The following is an 18,843-nucleotide window of genomic DNA, read 5'->3' as shown; positions in this document are numbered from 1 at the left end:
TTATTTAAACAAAACAAAAAACAAACAAAAAAACCTCTTGAGATCTGATCAGGCACTGATAACTCCTTCTGGGTTTTGCAAGCATTTTGTTCTATTTCTCAGTTATTGCAAACAGCAGCGAAGAAATTCTGGTCTGATATTGATACAGTGGGCCTGTTCTAGAGCTGTGTGCATGTAGGCGACGGCTGATTTTGATGTTTATCATGGCAATTAATGTGCGAGTGGACCCTCTTCGTCACAACTGTACTGAATCAGAGGCAGAGTCAATCCAAGGAACCAGCTGGGTTTTCCCATTGTAAAAAAAAAATATTGGAAATATGATTAAAGAATAATAAAAACAAAGAAACAGACCTGATGCTCAACATGCCTCGGTCACTGCTGGTCAAATGTCTGGGATGTACAGTTTGGTCAAGGAGGAGAGCCTGATGTCAGCTGAGTTAGTCCAGTGATGCACAGAAAACTGCCAGGGGCCAATAATATATATCTGATTCTGTGTCTGAAAAAAATCCCTCATTTGCCATAAATCTGGCAGCTCCCGGGGAGACAAAACACAACTAAATAAATCCCCTGCTTAGTTTGCATTTAAAGCTAGGCTTGCTTCTCAAATAAAGCCGTTCTGTTTCACAGGCCTGGATAATGAGGGGAAACTGAGGCACAGCCAAGACCCAACCTCCAGCCCTGCCCTCCGTTATCATTACCTCACACAGCTGCGAGAGCAGCGATACACACAGGAGCGCTGCGAAATGTTCGTATTGATCGGAAATGAATAATTATCACCCGCTCCCTGTTCCAGGGCCTCGCGGTGAGCGGAAGAGCGGAAGCACTAAGCGGGATTAATAACTACTTTTCATTACTTTTAATGCAAACTATTGATTTTAAAGTGTTGTAGGGTATGACAGTTTATTACAATAAGACAATAAAACAGACTATATGAAATAATTGAGAATAATCTCTTCCCTTTTCCTGCACGATGCGAGGACATTATGTTCTGTGCATGTGGAGACATTTATGGCAAACTCTATCCAGCAATGGCAGCTTAAGCACTCTATAAAACAGCACTTTGGAGCTGGAGTATTATAAATAATAGGCAATAAAACTGGTAAATGGGGCTTTAATTTGATTCCATTATGTCACCGAGTGACAGGAAGGAGGGGGCAGAGCAGCAGCGAGGGGATGCGATGCCGAGCGCGGTTTGGGAGCCCTGGGTGTGCGGATCACAGCGGTGCCAGTGGGTCAAGTCCTGCCAAAGCCCAGCCCAGGCGTGGGTTCGATCCTGGCAGGGGACAGGCAGGGGATCCCTGCAGGGCTCCTCGCTGCAGCCAGCGCAGGAGTTGGCAGCAGGGACAGGGCTGTCAAGGGATTTAAGGCTCCCGGAGGATGGTCGGGTCCCCACCGTGTCAGGTACAGCCCAAATGTTTGAGGTATTATACTACCCCAAAACCTCCATGCTGCTGCCTGATCTCTGACTGCTGGCACTCTCTTTTTCTGTGTTTCTTGCCCCAAACTGACCAGTGTCCCCTGGCCAGTCCTGCCCTTCCCAGCCCCATTTTCAGTGAGCAATGCACAGTCCCAGCTGGCAGCGAGAACCAGCCTCGCAGGAGATGCCTGCACACCTTTAACTACGCAGCAGAAACTCTCCTGATTAAGTGCCACCGCCTGCCGAGGAGCGAGGGTCCACCTGATTATCACGGCTCAAATCAAATATACCCCAAAGAGTGCCCAGCCAAAATGACTGCTATGAAGAGATGGGCTTTATTTTCAGCACTGACTCCTCACTGGGCGCTCTGTGCAAGGAGCATCTCTTCAAACAGCCGGAGGAACCACCGTGCACCACCACTGTGTCCCAGCAGGGATGCCCACACCACAGAGGGGTGGTATGTGGGAGGGGGTGGGTGGCAAAGGGGACCATAACAGACCACACCACACAGCCTTCTGCTCAGGGCTACCGGCTCCCGTCCAAAAGAAAGCCATTTCCAACTGATGGCTTTGCAGGGCCCAGTGATATGTGAAATGAGCTGGGAGTCTCAGCCCAGTGGTTTCTGCTGTAAAGCTGTTTCCAGTAATTGGGCCCCTCCTCATCAAGGCTGTGGAGTGAACATACCAAAGAGGCCAAGGGCTAAATGTGGATAAGATGCTGAGGAAGCCCTGGAGATGTTTGAGTTCCACAATGCATGGTGTCCTCCAGCCCATCAACCCATGTACCCAGCTCTCATGCTGACCAGACACCCTCTGCCCATCCTCACCCTTACACTCTGCCTGAAAACACCTCCTGAGCACCAGAAAAGGGGATCAAAGGCTCTGCTTCAGGTAAGCACCTGGGCGGGGGCTTATCTGGATGCATGGATGGGTCTTTTCCCTCAGAAGTGTCTCAAAGGTTGGTCCTGAGAGAAAGGAGGTGAACACAAGTTCATCATATCCCTGTGGATTAGTCCTGTGACTGGAGAGTAAAACGAGGTGGGTCAGGACCTACATGGACCTTTCATGGCCCCGTGGGATCATGCTAAATTGCTGTGCACTGGCCCAGTTCATGTGAAATTGGAAAGGACTGGAGAGGAGCGAATAGCCAGGACCACACCACCAATGGGGTTGCCACATCTCTCCCAAACTCCCTTGCGTGGACTTGGTGCTGGGGTGCTGCCAGCTGCAATTTGCAGCCCTGAAGAGCCTCCACCAGGAAAGTCCTCCTCTGGAGATGTGCTGTACAAGCTCCTCTGCTTCTCCCCCCTCGCTCACCAGACAGGATGTCTCGCAGACACGTCTGCAGTGGCCCCAGTGACCCCCGCATCATTACTGCTGTGAAGATATTTGCAAAGTCGGGGAGAATCTAGTCAGTAGCACTTCTTCACTTTGTTTTCAGTTCCAAAAGCCCAGCTTTTCCCAGATTCTTCTGCAGAGAATCAGTGTCCCAGGGGGTTTTCAAGCCTCTTGCCTAAGCATAGAATCAGGCAGGACTGTTTTTTAGAGAGGGGATTGCACACAAAATAGAGCAGAAGTGCCCCATCGGAGCTATTGCAATCTATTAGGAGCTGCACTCTACCCAAATTTAGCAGCAAAAGGGGATACACTGGACTAACTTTACTGCACATGCTGTGCAGGCAAGGAGGTTTGGACTCTGGACTTTAATGGGCTTGTCTTTTGGTCTATGCATTCCTGTTGCATTGGGAAGGATGGAAGATGCACAGCAGGCCAGCATAAACCCACGAGGAACATGGGGATCCCAGGCACATGGTGAACGACAACCCCATTTTAAATGTAATTAGACCCAAACATCTTAATATTCCTAGGAGTGGTGCATTTTCCTGCTCCATGGGGGTGCCCGTGAAAAATTAACATTTGGAGGCATTTGGGCACTGCGAGAGCTAGTGATGAAGAAACACCCTGCTTTGGGTTATTGCATTTTACTTTTTCTCTTCAAGCACCCAAGAAAGAGTTACAGTAAGGATACAGCTTTCTTCACACTCTTTTGTCTCTGCAGGATATCTACCAGCTAAAGTATTTCAGGAAATAAAGGGTTGTCCGTTCAGAACACACAAGCTCCTGCGCAAATGCAAGCAGTAACGCATACACACAGATGCAACTATTAATTTCAGTGCATAGGGAAATTGGTTTAAGCTGTTAATGGAAAAATCTGTTTAGGCCCAGAATGGCTTTCCACACCTTTTTGCTCGTGCAGCCCTCACCATACACCAGGAGGAAATAAGCACTTGTCTGTAATTACATGGTTAATGAGGGGTATTGATTAAGGGGGCAGGGTCAGGAAGGGGCTGAGCACAGATCCCTGCATGTGACCCAGAGAGGAGCCTGGCTGGACAAGAGGAGTTTTGCAGAATGGATGAGTGGAAGGTGAGCAAAGCGAGAAGACTTTGCCAGGAGACTCAGCCAGCCTCTGCATCTGAGAAACTGGGCTGTGAAAGCAGTGAGAAGCAGGTGTGAAAGTTTTTCTGCCTGCCTCAGGAAGGGGCTGGGGATGGGAAGTTGCGGAGGAAGGGATATTTCTACTTTTAATGTCTCTTCCCTGCGTGCTGGCTCCAGGCCACCCAGGCTGTGTGCTCACAGTTTGTGTTCAAGTGTTGGAGAACTGAAAGGGCCTGAGGCTGTGCTGGCTGGTCCCTGGCATCTTGTGTTTCAAATGCCCTCAAAATGATAGATTTGATGCTTCCCTTTTTATTTATTTCATTTCAAGCAATTTTGCCAGGGGGGAAGCTCAAGAGAACAGGCAGCTGATTTTTTTCTGAGGATCCCAGGAGCCAGGCTGTTGCACAGCTGTGCACAAGGTAAAAGACAGGACCCCCCAACAGCCAGCTGTGCAGTTATCTGCTTTTTATTGCAAGCAGAGAGGGGCTGTGGGAAGGCAGGGATGATGGGGGAAAGGTCTGCCTACCTCTGACCTGGCCAAGGAGCAGGAGACATCAGCGAGCAGGGAGTTATTTGCTGCACTTTCCTGCTGACCGCCAGGCAGTTATTATCAACACGACGCAGCTGTAAATGTTCTCTCAGCAGCGGGGACCTGGGAGCTGAGAGTGCAGCTCAGCTGAGTGTGTTATTGGATTATCAGCTGATTAGAGTTGTTAAGAGTCCACTCTTGAATAATCAACATGGTGCTTTTTGGCTGCTGTGTAGCAGTGGGAGGGGGAAGGAAGCAGAGCAGCCAACATGAGGGAGCCTTTGGTGTTGCTCCCAGCCAGCCCTGCTCAGCAGGGAGTTGTGGTACCCGCTGTCCCCAGCTCCAGGCTCCGCAAGTTTCGTGGCGATGGGATGTGCAACTGCAGGGGTTCCTCCTCTTTCTCTGGCACAGGTTTCAGGCCATAGGGTTTCCTGGTAGAAGGGGTAGGATCTGGAGAGTCTTGACCACATGGGGAGATGCCCATGCAGCCTGGTGATGTGCTGATACTTGTGGTGGGCTTGATTCATCACAGTCCAGGGCAAATATGTCATGTGTTTGGGACTATGGCTGTCTGTTTATGGGCTTGGAGAAGGAATGTGGGGATTAGAAGAGCTGAATCCCTCTACTGAGGCAATATAGTGGGTAGAGATAGTGTGGGGATGTGGATGTCCCACTGCTTGCAAAAAGGACACACTAGGCAGGGTAAAGGGCAGGGAGATGTTTCTGGTAGTGCAAGTGTCAAGGAGATCAAAAGCTTAGCAAGAACTTGTGGTTATGCACTCTACTGGATTCCTGTTGAGATAAGGCAAGACAGAGGCCCAGGGATGGAGCTGAGTTAGCAAAGATTGGGCTGGGAGCATTTTAAATGAAGATGACACAGTGTTCCCTTTCCTCTGCCTTGCCTTTGTACTGACACACAGCAGCATTCGGGTGATGGATGGCGCAACAGTGATGTGCCTTCTGGCCTTTGTCTTTCTTTTTCACTTTCTTTCAAGTTTTCAAGGTTGGTTTGGGCTGTTGCTGAGTCACAGTTTCCCCCAGAGAAGCTTCCTACAGATGCCTTGCAGTAAGAGTCATGTTGGTCTCCTTTGATGTGTGTTTTCACTCCCTGGAGCTGAATCCTTGTGGTGTTCTCTGGCCTGGAGAGCACGATTCACCAGCAACTTCATGGACTATGTTTTTTCCCTTCATTCACAGTGTTCCTATCCTCACTAAAATCAATGGCGTGGCACTTGTGTGAGCAAGGGGAGAATTTGATATTACAGGGAATAATGAATCACAGGCATATCAACTGTGTGTTGCCTCTGAGGAGCTCAGTATTCTCTTTTCAGAGACCTGTAGGGGTCACAGTTGGGTTGTACAACGGCCTGTGATCCCATCCTTGGGAAAGGTGATCACATTATCACACTGCCCACCTTCTCCTGCACTGGGGCTCAGAGCCAGCAGAAGGACAAGTGCCTGCTGCCCCAAATCCCACTGGGTTGGGCTCCAAACCCTCCTCTGCTCTCTCTGCCGCTAAGCTCTGGGAGATGTTTCTGTTGGGAAATACATCTTGACTTAACAGAACAATGAAAGCAAACATGTTCCAGGCTGGAAAAAGCTGGTCTCAAGTTCATGCACAAAAGGGTGTGAAGAACAAAGATTTTAACAAGAGGGTGGGAGAAGGGAGAGGAAAAGCCATGCATTAGATATGATTGATACATGTGCAATGCAATCGGGGGAAGGGAGAGTGTCTGAATTAGTAACTTGCAACCTGTCAGAGAAGGCTCAGGCTAAAAACTTCTGCATCCACGTTTTTTGTTCATGTAAATGTTAGTGGTCCATCAAGGTTGGTGCAAAGGGGCCATGCTTCCTGTTTGTCTAACTTGATCTTGCTCAAAATTGTGTAGTACAGACCTCAAAAAGCAAAATCCAGATGGCAGAACTGGAGGAACTTCAAGATATGGGCTTTGGGTCTTGGTGGAGCTCCAGTGAAGTGATGGGGCAGCTTCTGAAACTCTGACCTGGTTTCCTTTGAGATCAGTACTTATGTCTGTAGCTCACTTATGGGCCTGTGCTTATCCATCTTGGCTGCCACATTCAGCTGGGCCTCCCCATAACAGAGAAGTCACAGGAGATGTGCAGGACCAAGCAGACAGCTGTGTGCTATCAAGAGGATCTGTGCTGGCTAAATCTGTACTTCCCATGTGAAAACAGTTCTCTCTGTTGTTCTGAACAGCCTGATCCTTCTTTCTTCTACTGGACAACTTCAAGTCTCCTTCAGATGAGCTCCATCTAGTCTCTAACATGAGAAGCAGCAGAAACAACACCCATTTTCATCCTCCGGGGTCCCATTGCGGACACTCACCCACAGGAACCCTGGTCGCTGTCAAGAGTCCCGTCCGACCTCTGCACTGCACAGTGCCCAGGGAGGCAAGGTAGGATCTGTCCGTGGTGCTCAGGAAGATGGACCCTTTCCATTAGACGATAATTAAATTGCCTGTAATTATGTTTTTGACAGTGAAACACAAGCAGTAAATGATCCTAACATTCTGCACTCCCTCCCTCTTCCCAGGGCCCCCCCAGCTGCCCCTCCCCTCTAAATGCTGAATTATTTTACAGTTGATAGTTCCTTAGATTTGCCGACCTTTAAAAGCTGAACACTACATGCCTGTTGAATTTTAATCAATTTATTTTTTTCAACTGGAAATGTCAGACTTCTGTACAGAATTACTTGGTGCCGGCTGATGTGACAAAGACTCAAAGTTCAGCATCTGAAGCCGTGGAGGAGCAGAGAGTTGCGTGCATTAGCACAGATAATTTGCAGGATGTGAAAATGAGAGCGGGAGCGAGGGACCATATATTTTTCATTAGCTTTGGTTTAGAGGGTTCGGGGACCTGCATTTATTTCATCCAGTGAACTCTGGCCTCATTAAATCCAGACCGTGGCTGGTAATGACTGGAAGTAAGAAGCTGTGGAGGCCACTAAAGGGCAGGAGATGAAGCGAGTTCTTTGCTGGAGCATGGAGTGAACCTGGTGCACACCAGGACAGCAGCAACATCTGCTGTGCCCGCTCAGAGGTACCAAGCACAGCAGAGGAGGTGCGAGATGCCTAGACCATTTGCCAACTGGTCCAGTTCATTATTTCTTGTTATATCACCCGCATCATTCTGGTCCTAAAGGTTGTAACCTGAAGAACCCAGTGAAGGTTTCACCTGCCGTATTAGCCTTTTCCTGCCCAAGTGAGGAGATTATTAACCTTCTCATTAGCACTGAGCTCAGCTGGTGCTATCTAGAAGGATTAAACATTCCTCAAATGGAGCAAAGCCCATCTGCAAAGAAAGGAAGAGGCTTCTTTGGAAACATAGTCCTGCTGCTGGGGAGGTCTGTGGCAGTGATAACACATCAGTGAGGAACCTTGTTGTCTGCACTGGGATTTTCTGGCTTTTAACTTTGGTATCGCATTTATGAGCAGCAGCTACAACCAGGGTAATACTGGGGGCTGCTCTGCCTCCTTTCTGAGTAGGCAATTTCTCTACCGTCACTGGCCAAGACACTCCACATCAGTCCCGTCCTGCGTCACCTACTTCCTGACTATAAGGAGGTTCAGACATAAGTTATCGCCTCCTGGTTTTCTTCTGTCAGCAGCCTCTGGTGTTTCCCTGCAGTGCTGTAGTTTGTTCCAATCCTGGGCCATGACAGCCCTACAAACATGTTGCTGTCCTATTAAAATTTAATTCCCTCTTTAGAATAGAGACTTCCCATCACACCCAACTGGATGGATAAATGTTTGCTAAGGTGACAAGGATTGAGTATATTTAATCTTCTTTCCTTCTCTTTAAAAAACTGTGCCTGTCGTTGCCTCTCGGCACAGGTACGTTGAAATCAATAATGAGCCTTACCAGTGGATATGTGATAAAATATGGTATATCCTTCTCCATTGAACTGTTAATAAGCAGCTTTTTCAAAATCATGCACGTACCTGTGTGCAGCAAAAATAATGTGGTGACTGTGTGTTGGTTCAAGGAAAGTTCCAGGAGACTTATGTTGAGGTGCATCTCAAACCCAAGTATTCCTCCAGTAGCACAAACTACGTGTAGTTAAAGACGTAGCTTTTGGAAACTTGCCAGTGGAATGGGTCATTCTTTATCTGTTCTGATCATAGATCCTCTCTGGAACTTTGCGGTCTGCTCTCTGAGGCAGGGGTCAAGGAACCTTTGATGTGACGCAGCACCGCAGATCCTCTGTTATGCCCTTATTTCACCAAAATGGATTTTAATTGGAAGATGTTAATGGTTTGACATGTTTTTTTTCTGTGGGAATGAATCAGGTTATGTGAATTCCTAACTGGGACAAGTCTAACGGGCAGAGAGCTGCAGAACTGAGTCGTGGTGGTGAGGTACACAGGACTGTCACTCAAAGAGTGACCAACCTGTGATTTACGTAGTTCTTGCTCTGAACCAGGCTGAGGCAAAGACTTGAATCTGCCTTTACCATGTCCTGGGTGACTGTGCTGATCATCGATATATTGGCTTGTCTGAGGGAACATGTTCGTTGTGCTTCCCCTTCTCAGTTCAGCCCATAACATTTTGAGATACCATTTTTACCCTGAGGAGGATGAAAAATTTATTTGAATCTTGACTTTTGCAGGAAAGGGAATCATTCCTGCTGCGTAGCTTTTTTTAATTTAGCTTAGGGGTCCTGCTTCTCCCATTCGAAAAGCTCTCAGAGAAGATAGTGAGCCTATGGAAAGCAGCCCAGGCTTACTAACTATTCATCAGTATTCCCTTTAAAGAAGGCAAATGTTATTATCCTCTTTGCCAAAAGGGAGTGTGAACACATCTGCTCCTCCACCCACCCTCTTGGCACCCCCTCCCAATGCAAACTCCCACCACTCACCCTCCGTCACAGCTCAACAGCCCATTACAAATGGCTGTGGTTAAGCAAGGTCTTGCTCTTCATTTACAGCCCTCAGTCCCTCTCTGGGTTCCTTCCCTGGCCTTTCACAAGCCTCTGTTTGTGTCAGGTTAAGAAAATGTCAGGCTCATTTGGAAGTTCCTTGCCCCCCCCTTGCAGCCATTAGTGGTCCTCTCCCTGCTGCAGGAAGCTGACATTTACATCGCGAGCTGGGGAGGAGATAATAGCGGTTAAGTCCGACTTTGCTAATCAGCAGTTATGTCCACCTTCAGAAATGAGCTCAGATGGCCTGAGCTTATTTTCCTCATTTCCTCTCTCACATTCTTATATCCCCATCTACCCCTGCCTGGGCCTTCACCCTCCCACTGCATTGCTGCTTATTTATTGACTGTGGCAGCAAGGTGTCATTTGATGAAATACAGGTTAAAAAACAAGCAAACAAGCAACGCTAATTTTGGAGATGAGAATAGACTTGTCTAAATTTATTCCTCCTCCATACACAATCATCCCTCTCAGCCCTCAGCACCCCTTTGAACCCAGTGAGGAAGATGCTAAAGCCCTTTGGCAGAGCAGACAATGAGGAGGGTCTGAGTATGTGATCAGTTGGTGTTGGAGATCCTGGGACGTGCTGGCCTACAGGGATGAGGTAAATTCGGTATAGAAACGCCCATTGTGTTTCTCTAGTCCAAGCACAGCACCAAGCCATAAAAAAGATATGGTATTTCCTGATACTGGTGAACCTCATGCATGTGGGGCTGTTTGACAAGGGGATGGATTAGGTGGCATCTTGGAGTCCTGCTCACCCCTAATTTTCTGTGATTCTGCAAGGCTGACATTTAAGGATCAGATCAAGGCTTGCAACAGTGTCTTCTGTGGGGCTGTGCTAATCACAAGCTTCATTCAGATTTGAAAATGAGTTTTGACCAGGGCTATTGATTTCCCTTCTTGCTTTGCTTTTCCAGTGCATATACATGTGTGTGTCTGCAATTTTAACCTGAAAGACTGGAAGGCACCACTCCCTCCTCTTCCTGACTCCTATGCACCTCCCCTTTGAAGCCCCCATAAGGGACTTCATTAAAAAAGGCAAACTACAGCAGTCAGGAAGTGCAAGGGGAGGAGAAGTGAGAAGAACTGATGAGGACAGCAAGTGTTTGAAAGCTGAAGAAGAGGAGGAGCTGTGGCAGATGTTGCCAGCTGTGGCTCGGTGCGTGGGTGTCACATCAGCCCACCCCTACAGAGCAGAACAAACCCACAAATTAAGTCATTGTGCTGTAGCCCTGGTGCTGTCCTTTTCTATTTTAGATTATATCTCTCCCCAGGCCTCTCTCTGTCCTGTTCTCATAGTCTTCATCCGTCACTGTTGGCTCTGGCCGCTCTGTTCGGTGCTCTGGCCCTTGCTGCTGTGTTGGATGGCTGTCAGCCAGCTGTGAACAACAGGGAAAGGGGAGATGGGGAAAGCCATCTTTATTCATGTGATTGAAGTCCTCTGAAAACATGAAATCAATCCAGTCTGTGTGTTTTGTATTTAACAGCAACAAAAAAAGATCTGCTTGTTTTACAGCCTTACTCCCTTCCCTCATTGAAATGTGCTTGTTTTCCTGGAATGACACTTTGCTCTGTCATCAGAAAGGGAATGCTGACGTATATTCTTCATTCTCCATATTACACGGCTCCTTGTGTAGAGTTGTCTTCTATCAGCCTACAGAAGGCTTTCTCTGAGGTGTCAGGATGTTCTGAAGCTCCCCCAGGCAGAAACAGCTTGGCTCCCCCACCCCTGCCCTGCCTTTCATACCAAAAATCACATTAAGCCCTTCAATACCTGTCTTCTTTTCCCATTTGACCAAATAATTTTAGTAAGGGTGTGAAAACGAAGTATTTGTATAGCCAAAAATAAAACGTTAGTTGTCCATCTAATTTTAAACATAGCCCTTATTTAAGTTCGTTATGCCATCTTTATTCTTCCTATCACCTGGTATTTGCCCCCCAGGACCTCTACCTTATTCTGCATCTAACACTGGTGCCTTTTGAGAGTGGGCTAGTGAAATGTAATGTAAGAAACTTATCTGTAGAGCAGTCTCTTCATTTTGTGCAGTGATCTTTTCTCTTTTTATCTGTGCTGGTCCCTCTGTGACCCCTCTGCCCCAATCTTTATTTCTATTTCTGCTCCTAAAAGTCAGAAGAAGAAAGTGAAATCCCCTCAGCCCCCGTAGCTGGAAAGGTGTGACCCTCCCACCGCAAGCTCTCCAGCAACCTTTCCACTGCATGCAAATTTTTATAGCACATCAATAAAAGGATCTTGAGGCCAAATGGAAATCAAGCTGCTGCTTGAGTTGCTTGGGGGGAAAGAAACCCATTCAAAGAGAAGGTTTTTTTATTATTATTATTTTAAACATTCAAATGAATGACCCAATCAATTGGAAGCCTCTTTGTTCTGTGAAGCCTTCCCAAGAATCCCATTGTGCTCTGGCAGCTTTGCCCTGCAGAAAGCAGAGCCCTGCTGCAAGCATGGTTTGTCACCCCCCCAGGGTTGTCACCTCGCTGCTCTGCTGTCCCTCCCAGGCCATGGTGTGCAGAGGGTTCAGCAGCTGACGCAGGAGAAGCGTCTCCCTGGAAATCCACCCAGTGCAGAGGAAAGAGTGCTGGGAAATTTGGTTTCTCTCTTGGGAGAGCTGAGAAGAGAGCGAGTCCTTATCGCTCTCATGAGGCTCCTTCTTAAAAAACAAACAAACGCATTTATGGGGAGGGCAGAAACAAGTGTGTCACCAGAGAGGTTTCTCCTCAGCCCATGCATAACACAGTGAGCCCATGCAGTATTTGAGTGTTGCTGTGTCTAATATTGGTTTTGCATAATGTGATTAATTGATGGATTTTCAGTCTGTGTGACTACTGCTGGACTGAATTTAAGTATGTTCCCACTTTGAAGACTCTAACTAGAGACCCTCAGCTTAATTTTAGTGATCGATACTCTGACTAGAGAGAGGCTAAGCCAGCTGCACACCTCTTGCAAAGCCACATGTGCCATGCTTCATCGTTACTCTCCTTCTTAGTTCCTTGACCGCTGACCTCTCCAGCAGCAATCAGCCTCTCTGGCCCTGTCATTATGCTTGCTGTAATGATGAAATAATAGCTTGCTGCTTCCAGCTTGCCATCAGGATTGTCCTGAGTGCAGATGGCCTGGTATGCTATCCAAGCGAGGGAAAGTGCCAGGGGATGTATCCACTGACTGCAAGAGCATCCGCTGTTTCAGTGGTCCAGCTCCAATGTCCTTCTTCAATGGCATTTCTGCACAGCTGAGCTGCAAGCCGGCTGGGTTGCAGATGCCATTGCCAGTGCAGGTTCATTTGCTTCCTCACTACTACACAAAAAGTCACCCTGAGTGTGTTTATTGAGGTTTTTTTGATGTGGAGCTAGATCCTCATCAGGAGACAGTCCTTCCTTGGGACACATGCACTGCCCTTGGAAAAACTACTTTTTCTCTCTGTGCATCTGTTTACCTCTCATCATTTTTATTTGTCTGTCTTATCAGTGCTGACTGCAAACTTCGTAAGACTGAGGCTGAATCCTAGAAATATTTGCACAGCACTTTGCATGAAGAGATATCCAGGTCCTGCTTTAGCAGTGTGAGTGTCTGAACGCATTAGCTGAAAGAACTGGGCATTGCAGGGCATCACACACTGTCCTCCATTCTGGACAGGGCCTTTCTACAGAATTTAACGTCCAGAGAGACCTTGTTTCCACCCTTTTCCAGTCTCTTAACAGCTTGCATCTGCAGTGAAATTCAGACTAACTTCCCTGCCCATCCACCTCTTGTTTGTTTGTTATTTTAATCTTCCTCCCTGGCCCACAGTGTGAAGAGAAAGGGCTGATTGACAGCTTAACTGTTTCAAATCAATAGAAAGAGCACTTGAAGATTAAAGCAATTTAAACAAGGTGTTTATGTGGTTTGGAGCTAAAACTGCACTTGAAGGAAACAAGCAAAGAGCTGAAGGAAGTGGGTCAACCACGAGACACGGGAAAAATGCACAAGCAGAGGTAAGATTACAGCAATAGGCTGGGATGGCTTTTTCATCAAAAAGAGATCACTGCTTTCCATAAAGGAGGCCTAATCTCGAAATTGCTTTAGCCTCCGACTGATTGTTCCATCGATTTAAACATGCTGGCCCAGCCCCTCTTTCTGTCCTGATGCTTGTTAATCTCTGGCCCATCTCTCTCTGACCCGCTGTTGGTGTAACCGGGTTGTAGGGAAAATCACCCCCAGCAAAGCTCTGTCTTTACCTAAAATTGTTCTTCTGACTACATTTGGTTTGCTGGGCTGGAAGAAAAAGAGGCAAAGCCCCAGCAGTGCTGTCATTTCTGATGAAGTACCTCAGGGGCAACTTTGAAGCCATCTCAAAGAGCCCATTACATTTTTTTAATCAATGCAAAGGCCCTGTCCCCTTGCTAAATTACTCGATCTCCTCCCCTTCGCAGGCTTTTAGGTAATTGCTGTAGATGAACTCTACTGCATATCAAGGATAGCTGAGCCAGGGCTATTGATCAATCCAAATGTGCTGTTGGCATAGTTTGGAAGAGTTTTACTAATTTGCCCCAGGGGCTAATCAGGTTTTTTTAGCCAGATCAAGCAAATTTCATATTCTTCCTGGTCTGCATAGCCCTAACAAGGTGGTAATTCAACCCTTCCTTCCCTAGACACCCAATGTGTGATGGCAATAATTTCTCCTGGGATATGCTAGTCTTTCTCCAGTGACCATAGAAAAAGTCCAGGCAATTGGTTTATATGAAGTGCTTGATTTCTGGCCAGCTGAAATGAGGAGGGAGGGATCCCACTGACTCTCCCATGAGGGACCATCACCCCACCAAGTAGATGGGCCACTTCTCTCTGTGCCATCTGAGGATCTAACCCTGCATTGGAGGCAACTCTGCAGATGCACAGACAACCTGCTCCAAAGAGCTGGGACTGGAGAGGGAGCAGGTGCATGGGGAAGCTCAGTGTAAAGGACAGGAAAATTTGGCTTCTCTCTAACTACCATATTAAAATCTACTATAAATCTGCAGGTGGACATAAAGTTTGACAGCTTTTGGGGCCATCACAAAAGAGATTAAGTCCTCAGGCTAGCTTTATGGCAACTAGACTGCCATAGAGTAATTCCCGATGTGTATCAGTCTCAAGGAGGTAATGTCAGGTCACAATTCTTTAGCAAGGACTTGAGAGCAAGAGTGAGTGGTAAATTACTGTTTATTTTCTGTGTCACCAGAAACATGCAGCGGAATTCTGCCTCTCTGGCTTCACAAGAAGAGCATCAAGTAGAAACACCTGCTCCTTTGGTGCGGGAACCGAGCGTGTTTCAAAGGCCAACGAGAGCATCGATGCACCTTGTTTCTAAGTGTTTATTATTTTCTTGGTGATAAGTGTCCAGCTGACACAATAATTCGGATGGCACCACAAGAGCTGTCACAGCTCCGTGCAATTAGATTGTGCCTTACAAAGGCACATTCCATCTTCCTGGGCAACACGGTGCTTGCAGGGATGCTGCGTGTTGTTTGGTTCATCAGCTCAATGTCAAAGCCTTTCAGCTGTCCTGCTCCACCACACAGCCAGCAAAGTTTCTTGGATTTCTAGGAGCATGTGGATCCTTGTATCTTGGTATGGGACATGAGCCAGGTAGCTGAACATGGGTGCAAGAGGTCAGATTTGTCCTGCCACTGACACAAAGAGATTAACTGTACTGCTTTGTGAGTCTGGTTGCTGATCTCCAAGGCAGGAATTGTCCTAATTACTTGCCATAGCATCATTTTGATTATGTTTTACTGAAAATCCTGCCTGGTGTTTGACCTATGTCTTCTGAAATGGACAGCTTGCTCTGCAGGGAAGGGATGGTGCCCTGCGTGTGAAGGGGCAGGACTTTGGGAGGGGTTTAATTAAAAGGAGCTTTGTTTAATGGAGAGGCTAGAGGTCTGAGCAGGGTGTTGGTTGCCATGTGGAGTCCAAATACACCCAGGCACTGGCAGGGCCTTACAAGCTGTGAAACAGCCTTCACACAGGCTGTTGCTGGTGGATGGTCTCCAGCTGACATGGTGCCAACCTGGGCTCCTGCCACGCAGGGTCCAGCCTCGCAGCTCCTGCACTGCACAGATGGGGTGTAGCTGGGGATGTGGGGTGCACCACGCACAGCTTGTGGGTGTACAACATCGAATCGATCTGATGAGGGGACTCTGTGACTGCAGATCTGCTCAGATGAAACTGCTATCCAAATCAACCTAGAAGGGCATGAGATACACTCCTGAAAAGCTGGCTTTGCCCCAAACACCCTGCTTTTAATTTTCTGGCAGGTGTCAGCCATGCAGGTTGCTCAGAGGGCTGGTGAACTTTGCAGGGAGAAAGCGGAAAATTTGGGATTAATTCAGTATCAGCAAAAGCTGCTACAAAACCATCAGCTACTCCTCCATAATGGGCTAGGCACCTGCTATAAATGGGGAGAGAAAAGCATCATGTTGGCAGCTTTTACCCTCCCCTCCCCTGGACACGGGCATTGTAAATCCTGGGCCCTTGCTGTTCCTCCCTGCCCACTTCAGAGCTCGTGCACATACATTATCTGCCAGATGACAGATGCAGCAGTGACAGATTAGTTGAGCTGGAGAAAGGCCATTTGGGCCCTGGGATACTGGTGACGCTGGTGGAAGAGTCCAACAGCAGGAGCACCCGGAGCAGAGGTTTGTGTTCCTCCTGTAATCTCAGCAGAGCCAGAAAGCCCAGGGAAGCAAGAATGGAAGTTTGAGCCATGAAGCTGGATAAAACACATTTTACTTCAGGTCCTGAGCAGGCTGCTCCTGCCTAAAGCCCTTCTGGCGGCTTGAAGGCAAATCTCTTACCTAAGCCTGGGAAATGCTCTCCAGCACATTTCCACTACTTAGCATCCAGCTTTGTTTCCCCAGGAATACAGGCACTAGGGTGGTACAGCAAGTTTTCAGCCGTGCAGGGAAGAAAATAACTCAAACTTCGCTACTGCAGCATTGTGAGCCCTTTTCCCCACCTCCAGCATGCTGGCAAAGGCTTCCAGGGGGAGACGGGAAAGCAGTGGGGAGATGGAAGTGTGACTGCGCAAGTCAGGAGCAATGTTAGAGAGATGTGTGAGAGCAAAGCAAGGTCAGCTCTGCTGCCTCTTCGTGCAGTATGGGTGGATGCATTTGCGCTGCCAGCCACTAATCCATGCCAGTTTGCACCAGCTGAGCATGTGGGCCGTGAGTTTTGTGTGCTGAGGGCATACAAAATGTTTTGGGTTTTGCTGTGTTCTGCGTGTAAAAAGAAAGAGGATTGTATTGGAGCTATAATAAGGACATTTTCATCAAACATGCTGAATAAATACTGTGCCTTATTTATGAGGCTCTAATTCTCCACTAAATTATAACCTGACTAAAACATGAATCTATTCCCTAGTTCCTCACACAACACAGAAAACAGTGCAAATTTAAATCCAGATTAAGTCATTTTTTGAAGGTAAAGGCAGGTGGGAAAGGCACTGAGTTCCCACATGTGGCTCCATTTAGCTGCTGGGGAGGAAGGTACAGCTTGGCAGCTGAAGGTGCAGATGAACCATAAACTAAGGAGATATGTCACCCAAGAAAGCGTCCCATTTGCTCACAGTGTGCTTGTCACTTCCATGACATCTTTCCTGACCCAGGATGCCCCCTATGACAGCCTTCCTCACCCCAACATGCAGAGCTGCTTGTGTAGACCGTAGGGGCATGACAGTGAGAACCAAATGCGACAGTTCTCCCTGGAGCTCCAGATTTCTCATCTCATCTGATCTCATGGATCTGTGAATATTTAGAGGGTGAAATGACTTCCATGGAGGTCTCTAGCTGCTCCTGATGCTGTTTGCCTCCATGGAAATCCAGTTCCCTCCAGCTTGCTTTTAGGAAGCCCAGTAAGTTTTGCCTTGTGCAGAGCTGACTCCCCATGGGGAACATGCCATGCTGAATACTCATCACCTTCCTCTCAAACTATGAGGTCTTTGACGTCAACCACAAAAGAGCCTCTACAGGAAGAGGGACTATCAGTTGAAGGGCACCAAATGCCACCAAAACTGCACTGCCTTTCTTCTTGTTTGCTCCTGGCCAGGTGCTTGTATTCCCTCAAAGCAAGAAGCAAGTGAGCTCTCAGATCCTGTGAGGAAAAACATAACGTTGTTCAGTAAATGGAATGAGCCTGTGTTCGCTGATGTGCCTCACTGCACCGGTGCACACCTGCCTGCGTTCTGATGGCTGCCAGCAGGCAGTTCCCAGGGTAATGGCAATAACCCAGCCTCATACAAGTCCCCAGTAGTGTGAAAGGTGATGGGAAAAGATGGGGAGATTTCTTTCCTGAGGCTATTCTTTCTCTGCATTCTGAAGTTTGAGATTTCCATTCCCCCATTCACAGGTATAATGACATGCTCTTAATGGCTGTAAAATTACAGAGCTCTTTTTTAACTCCAGCTACAGCATATCACTCTCTGACCTCCTGCAGTAGTGAATTACATGAACTGACTGCACAGTACCTCAGGTGTGGTGCTTTGCCTTTTTTTTTTTTCTTTTAAGCTGTATTATATTTGCCTAGCCATTAATCTAATGGAATAAAACCATAGTTTTCATATTACGAGATAAGGCAAGAAAAGCAATAAATTCCTTTTCACTATAGCTTGTACAATTCTAAAATACTCCTGCCATTAACATTCCTCCCCAGACAAAATACCTTTGAGAATTCTGGCCACATGGGGTAGTCATAGACAAACCCCAATTAGGGCTTCAGTCACCTTTGTTTCCCTTCAATTTTTCAATCTCAATTAAACATTGACATCTTCCCCAGTGTGAAATGACCCATAACATACTGTGCTAGAGTTTAAGTATATCCAGGCTAAATTGGGCCAAATCTTTTCTTCAGCAGCTGGGAGACATGGGCAGCAGCTCTTTACGTAATGCAGAAAATTTGAATCCAGATTCCCAAAGATCAAATTTATTTCTGTTCCCTGAAGTGGTAGAGCTGTACTGTGCCTGTCTACTTAGTCTCCTCATGCCTCAAGAAACATCTGAAAGCCCCTTTGCTGTCATAATTTTGATGATATAATGCGATGCAATCAGTAAAGATTTACTTTGAGTTGAATAAGTTGCTAGACTGTCTTTACAAATCAAGAGCCCAGGTACTATTCTGGATGTTTCACCCTCTGGAGTATCAAAACCAGAACTCCCAACAGGATTCAGGAAGCAAAAAATTATCCCATCCCCTTGTTGGTGAATGACACATTGGAAAGAATATTCCTGATTTAATATTGACCAAGTTGGATCTTTTTTTTTCATCATACCCTTATTGGATGGTATAATCTTTGCTGATCCCAGACCTCTCGTATCCTGTCTCTTGATCTTTTCCCCTCTGTCCACAGCTCTACCTCAGATCAGCAAACACCAGCCTTCAACAGAATCTGATCTCAGAAAAAACATTTTTGAACTGGGAAAGCCCAGGATGATTGCTACAGAGAATCTCAGAGCAATCTTAAAAGGTAGGAGAGTATCATTAGCTACGTTTCAC

General features: G+C 47.1%; 1 long non-coding RNA gene across 2 annotated transcripts; it reads left to right on the top strand.

Annotated features, from left to right (window-relative positions):
- The first annotated feature begins 3,699 nt into the window (after positions 1–3,699).
- Positions 3,700–17,995, top strand: LOC110358627 (uncharacterized). 2 transcript variants are annotated; one of them, XR_010467214.1, is made up of 3 exons: positions 3,700–3,843; positions 6,603–6,801; positions 14,537–17,995. It is a non-coding gene; the product is annotated as an uncharacterized LOC110358627 (long non-coding RNA). The 2 variants fall into 2 exon arrangements; XR_002413247.2 differs by lacking the exon at positions 14,537–17,995 and adding an exon at positions 10,244–13,297.
- The last annotated feature ends 848 nt before the right edge of the window (positions 17,996–18,843 follow it).

This window comes from Columba livia, chromosome 19, assembly GCF_036013475.1.
Source record: "Columba livia isolate bColLiv1 breed racing homer chromosome 19, bColLiv1.pat.W.v2, whole genome shotgun sequence".
Taxonomy (NCBI): domain Eukaryota; kingdom Metazoa; phylum Chordata; class Aves; order Columbiformes; family Columbidae; genus Columba; species Columba livia.
Note: the sequence above shows the minus strand (reverse complement) of the source record. Positions and strands in the feature narration are given on the sequence as shown.